The sequence below is a fragment of the Carlito syrichta genome, unplaced genomic scaffold (genome assembly GCF_000164805.1).
Source record: "Carlito syrichta isolate Samal-C Ts95f unplaced genomic scaffold, Tarsius_syrichta-2.0.1 Scaffold304768, whole genome shotgun sequence".
NCBI lineage: Eukaryota > Metazoa > Chordata > Mammalia > Primates > Tarsiidae > Carlito > Carlito syrichta.
Window position 1 is genome coordinate 378,927 of NW_007248864.1, and position 6,287 is coordinate 385,213.

The following is a 6,287-nucleotide window of genomic DNA, read 5'->3' on the forward strand; positions in this document are numbered from 1 at the left end:
GGAAATGCAGTGCAAACCACATATGTAATTCTAAATTTTCTAATAGCCACATTAAAAATAAAAAGAAACACATTAATTAATGTGGCTAGTAGCTACTGTATTGGATAGCAGCAGTGTAGATGAACCTAGACTCCTACTGGGATGGCGGACTGTGACAACTCAGGTATCCTAACCTCCTTGGAGGGATTTAACAATGCTGCTGTACTCAGCTCTGTCCAGACTGGGAATTCCTATTTTTTTTTTTTACTGTTTTATTTTTATTCTTTTAATTTTTTTATTGTAACGATGTGGGGTACAATTCAGGGTTAGATATACAGATGTTCATTATGCAGGTACCCTTGTTGATGAGGTGTGCCCTCCCCTTCCCCAGGAAGATTCCTACTACTGCCAATCATTCGATTATAGCATTATGATAATATTTCAAGGTCTGCTTATGAGTGAAACATGTGATACTCAGTTTTTTGTTTCTGTGAAGGATCCCTCAGTATTATAGACTCTAAGTCCATCCAGGTTGCTGTGAAGTTCATGATTTTGTTCTTCTTTATGGCTGCATAATATTCCATTGTGTATATATGCCACATTTAAAAAAATCTAGTCCTCTTTTGATGGGCAGCACAGTCAGTTCCATGTTCTTGCTATTGTGAACAGTGCTGCGATAAGCATATGTGTGCAGGTATCTTTTTTATAGAGTGATTTGAGTTCTTCCGGGTATATTCCCAGTAGGGGGATTGCGGAGTTGTACGGAAGGTCAATTTTTAGATGTTTTAGGAATCACTGCACTGTTTTCCACAGAGGCTGTACTCCTATTGATAAATTTAAAATCATCAACCATTTTGTTTCAAGAGCAGTGATTGTTTCTTATGCTAAGTACCAATTTTTTCATTTTATAAAAAATATACTGGCTGTTACTCCATACTTGTTTTCTAAATTATAGGATTAAATAAAGGAGGGGAGTTCCCTACAACTTGAAGTAGATAGTTTTGGGGTATTATCTAAAAAATAAAACGATCTTCCTTAACAATAAATGTATAGTTCTCCTTCCCTTTACCAGTCAGCAGTGTTTATTAGACAACTACTACGTGTAAGGAGATGTGATAGACGCTGTGAAGGATATGTAATGATAGCCAAGGCATAGTTTTTGCCCTTAAGGAGCTTTTATTCTTGTGAGACAGTCAGTATAAAGACAAACATTTGCAAATACATGTGCACACACAAACACAAACACACAAACTTTGAGATAAACTAAATGCAAATTAATGCCATCTGTATTGCAAATATATCATGTGTATTTGAAGCACAGACTAGGGAGAGATTAATTCCTATTGATGGAATTCAGGAGTTGCTCATGGAAGAGGTAACTGGACTGGGTCTTAAAGGATCAGTATTCTCAAATCAGTCAATCAAAAGGGTTGCCACAACCTATCCTATAGGATTGAATTTGAAATGAATCCTAAAACGCTTGAAATTCACTGATTGCCTGGGGATCTTTGCAGCATTTTTCTACACTGTCAGCCTAGAATGGAACTACTTTTAGTTCCCACAATATAATTCTCGGTGCCACTGTCAGACACTTCATGCAGGCTAAGTTAACTCTAGTCTGACGTGGCTTTTCTGGTGTTACTTTTCCTTTTCAAATTAGGGTTCTAGCCATAGGCTGTTTGATTAAAATTATGTTCTTCAATATGAGACTTGCCAGTTATGGAACTGCTGAGTGTCATTTCCATTGCTGGCTTTGGAAGTGGGTGGAAGAGTACAGGGCGTATATTATTATCAACTTTATTTGCCTAGCATTTTACAATTTACTGGGTGCTTTTTGCACAGATGATTACATTTGATTTTATCTGACAATATCACAGGGAAAAAATCTGAGGCCCACAATGATCTACTGACTTGTCTAGGGTCGTTTGGCTACTGAGTGGTTGAGCTGGGTTAATCCAGGTCTTCTGGCTTCCTGACCAGTGTCCTCATCATGCCCCTGTCTTGCTTTTCTGCTACCCTCAAGTACTACCCTTCAAGTGCTGAAAAACAAGGATAACAGGCTAGTTCTCTATTAAGTTTAATAAACAAAAATCTAACCGCTAACAAGAGATGCACTAGAGAGACATTATTCACTTGCAAAATAATTCTTACATTGGTTCAAAAAGTGAGATTCCTGGAGAGATTAGCATATAATCTCATTTAAAAAATAATTTTATACTTAGCAGCTAAAGAGAACATTTATTATGTGAAATAAAATATACATAGCTCCATAGGGTAGGTCATTACTTGAAGTTGGCAAGAGTAATTTCTTCATATTAGTCAGTTTTTTTAATTTCCAAAAATGTGTTCTAAAATGAAGCCTCTGAAATTAGTGAATAATTTCAAATTGAGTAGTTTTTTTTTTCTTTTTCCTGGTAAAGCACTCTTTCATACTCAACAAGTTTCATTGGATGGAATGCATTTTATTTTCCAAATCTTAGAAGTAAAAACCATCCCTCTGCCCTAGGAAATTTTGCTTTTTGGTTTCTGTTTTGGTGAAACCCCTTTTTAGTTGTTCTCTTTTCAATGGTGTTCTTAAGAATCATCAGCTTTAATAATGGTGTAGAGGAATAAAATCTGACATATAATACAACCAATTAACAAAAAAACCTCTAGAAACAGCAAAACCTACTGGCATGGGTCATAACCTTATATATTCCGTACCTTATTACCATTTGATATACATCTAGATGAGGCAAATAAGCAATTTTAATGGGAGAGAAATGAAACTTCAGCTGCATTAACTATTGACCTGTAACAGCAAGAAATGTTATTCATTTTCTTCCAAACTGCAGTGTTAATGTATGGTTTTTATTGGTAAATAATGACCAGCAGATAACTAAGAAAATCAAGAGAAGAAATGTTCTATAAAAATACCATCTGATTGGATTTTTCTAAATGCAGTATGGTTATCTAAAAAGAGCCCTACTCTTAATTGAATACAATCAAGCATTATCAAATTATAACAGGTAGAGTGCAGAGTAAATATTTCTAGGGAGTTTCTGTTTTGCACATAAAGCGTTTGAATACCATTTTGACCTATTGTTAGCCTTCCTTAGCAACATCCATTTCCCATATCTGGAATTCCTGGAATGGTTTAAACTGAAATTGTAGCAGTTTTCTGCCCATGAAAAAAAGCAACATGTATAACACAGAGAAGCTGTGAATTTACGTTACACTATGACCCAATAATGTACCCTGGGATAATATGATTCGCTTCTACTTCAAGCCACATATTTATTGCCAAAGAAATTTCACATAAACTGAAACTTATGCAGGGATGAGGAGGTCTGGGTTCTCAACCTTGTCCTAGTACTAACTAACTCTGTGACTTGCCTTCTCTAGACTTCAGTTTTCTCATATGTAAAACAAGGGTAAAGTTGGACTCAGTGATCACTTTCTTTTTATCTCTAAATTCTACCTCTTCTTCTTGCTTCCACTCTCATACTACATGCATATGCTACTTTATTTGTTGGTCATGTGATCAATAATCCTTCAGGTTCACAGTTGGAGTAAAAATGCGACTTTGGGGAAACTTGCCATAGAAACTAAATTGCCATTGAAAAAAACAGAACCGTGAAAGGGCGACATTTCCTATGTAGTTTTACCCCCCAGATGCCCTTGAACTATACAGCACTTGCATATATTAGTGATGCAAATCTGAGAGAAGAACAAGACCAAGATGTTATGACCAAGACACTCAATTTGCATTGGAATGCTCCATGCAAACACATCAGAACTCATGAAGTGGCATTTGCCTTGAACTCTTGGAAGGCATGCCAGTCTGCAAAAAATCCAAACAGCAAATGTTGGGATGAGAGCAGTTCATTGTTCTTCTCTAAATGCAATTTGATGCTGAATATAAAGAGATTGGAAAAATATGAATTTGATCATTTAACTAAAGGCACTTCCACTCTATGGGCACCCAGTTACCTCATCTATAATATGAGAGCATTAAACTTGGAGATAGACCTTCCAATCCTAACATTCTGTGTTTCCATTTGGATTATTTAAAAGGAGGAGGCTTAGCATTTGTGTATTAGAGAGAAAGAAAAGAGAAACTTTTGAGTTGAGAGCCATGAGAGAATTAAAGTTTAGAGACAGACTTCACTGCTTTTCCAATTATGTCCAGTTGTAGACCTGTTTCTTTCCCTCTCAGGTTAAAGAGCTAATAAAGGTGATGGATATCCACTTGTCACCGTGTATCAGTGGAATATTAAGCTAGTAAACCAGAAATATGAGGTATAAAACTAGCTTTTGGATTCCTGGCTTCCTTGTCGTGTTCCCTTTCTGGCCTCCGGTTTATCTCACTGCCATCTTGCAAAGTTGCTGCAAAGGTCAAATGTATCCTAAACACTTCCCATTTGGAGTGCAGAATGGTGATGACATAAGAGCAAAGTGAATGCAGCTAGGCCATTACAGTTTTAAATTATTTAGTTTAACAAAAATTCATATAAAACTCGCTTGTGTCAGATGCTCTTCTAAAATTTTTGCAAATATTAATTCATTTAGTTTTTATAACATTTAATTATGAATTAGGACCTATTATTGTCCCCTAATTAGCAGAAGAGAATTTTGAGGCACAGAGAAGTTAACTACATTGCCTAAAGTCAAACAGCTAGTAACAGCAGAGATGAAAACTAAAGCAGTCTAGCTCAACAGTCTATTCATTTAGCCTGTATGCCCATGGAATACTGAGTTTCTTGGTATAATTTTCCATGGACTCACTCCAAAGGTGAAGCAGATTTTGTGAATAACTGGCAAGAACCTAGACCCAAGGAATGTTACATATTCTCAACCCTGGGTTTACAATGATCAACCTTATTTCATGCTTCCTACGCTAGAATTGTATGCTCTCTGATCTCTCTCCTATAGGTTTTCCCAAGTTCCTCAGATGGTCTACAGAATAGCAAACATGCCCTTAAGCCTGTTGGTTTATTCAATCAACCAGGAAATTGAATGAGCAAAGACAGTCATGCCAATAACAGCTGTTGTTTATCGAACACTTACTGTATACCAATCATTGAAATAAATGTTTTTCATGATTGTCCTGCAATCCTCCCATTAAACCTATTAGGTGTTTTCTGTTATTATTTTACAGATTTGAAAAAATGCTCACATAAGCTGAGAAACCAATCCAAGGTCATGCTTTTAACTTTGTGGGTAAAACCAGGATTTTGACTTGGGTCATACCTGATCCAAAGCTCTTGGACTTAACTATTGCTCTTTATACTGCCTCCAGTATTTTTCTGGGATGCCACCCTCCCAATACTACATACACAGTGTTTCCTATTCTGTGGCTGCTTGTTCTTGTTACTATTTATATGCCCAATTTTTTCTCAGTGGGTCGTAATTTTGATATAAGTATATCATCTTCTTACAATAACACTAACTGTTTTGGGGTTGGAAGGGAGTATTTTCCTCGCTCATAACTGGACACCTTGTATAATGAATGGATCTTCATAAGAGCCAGCTTGTCTTAGAGAAGTTATGAAAAGAGACTGATAGTTTAACTAGGCCAAGGGGATTAGTGCATGTCATGTTATCAACCTCCTGTAAGCTTTTTGCATTGGAAACTTGGGTCTTCTATTGGAATAGATCTAGATAGGAAAAAAATATACCAGTGTTGTGAATAAAATATAAGAATTTTTATTATAGCAAATGGAAACACCTCCAGGGTTTGTTATCATATGATGTTCCCACGGTATTCCTAGATGTACTTTTTTTTCCTGTTTGGAGACTAACTGATTGCTGCTGTCCAGTGAATGTGGTTTTGTTTGAAAGCAACTGAGATGATATTAAAACTATGAATGATGCCAAACTATCCATACAAGAAGGCTAAATGAACCAAACCAGACTTTAAAACTCATTTGACTTTATTAATCTTTGTAACTCAAGTGACACTGCCAATCAGAAAGGATCCTCTATGCCTCAGGGTCTGACTCTAATTGCCAGTTAATAAAAATGCCAAGGTTTCCTTAATCAGCCAATTAACTGACCTAACAATTATAATAGGGAAGAAAGGTGGGAGGGGTTGAGACTGGGAATAGCAAATCCGTCAAGGTGGAGTAGAATTCTTTAGGGGTTAATGGTGGACACCCTTTAAAGTAAAAGGATTTTGTTCTACCTTGATTGGTTTCCCGTTTTTTTTTCCTTTTCTCCCTTTCCTGACATTTGTAATTGTTGGAACCCCCTAATTGGCTGATTAGCTAATTGAGGGAAGGGAGGGAGAGAGAGAGAGAGAGAGAGAGGGAGGGAGAGAGGGAGAG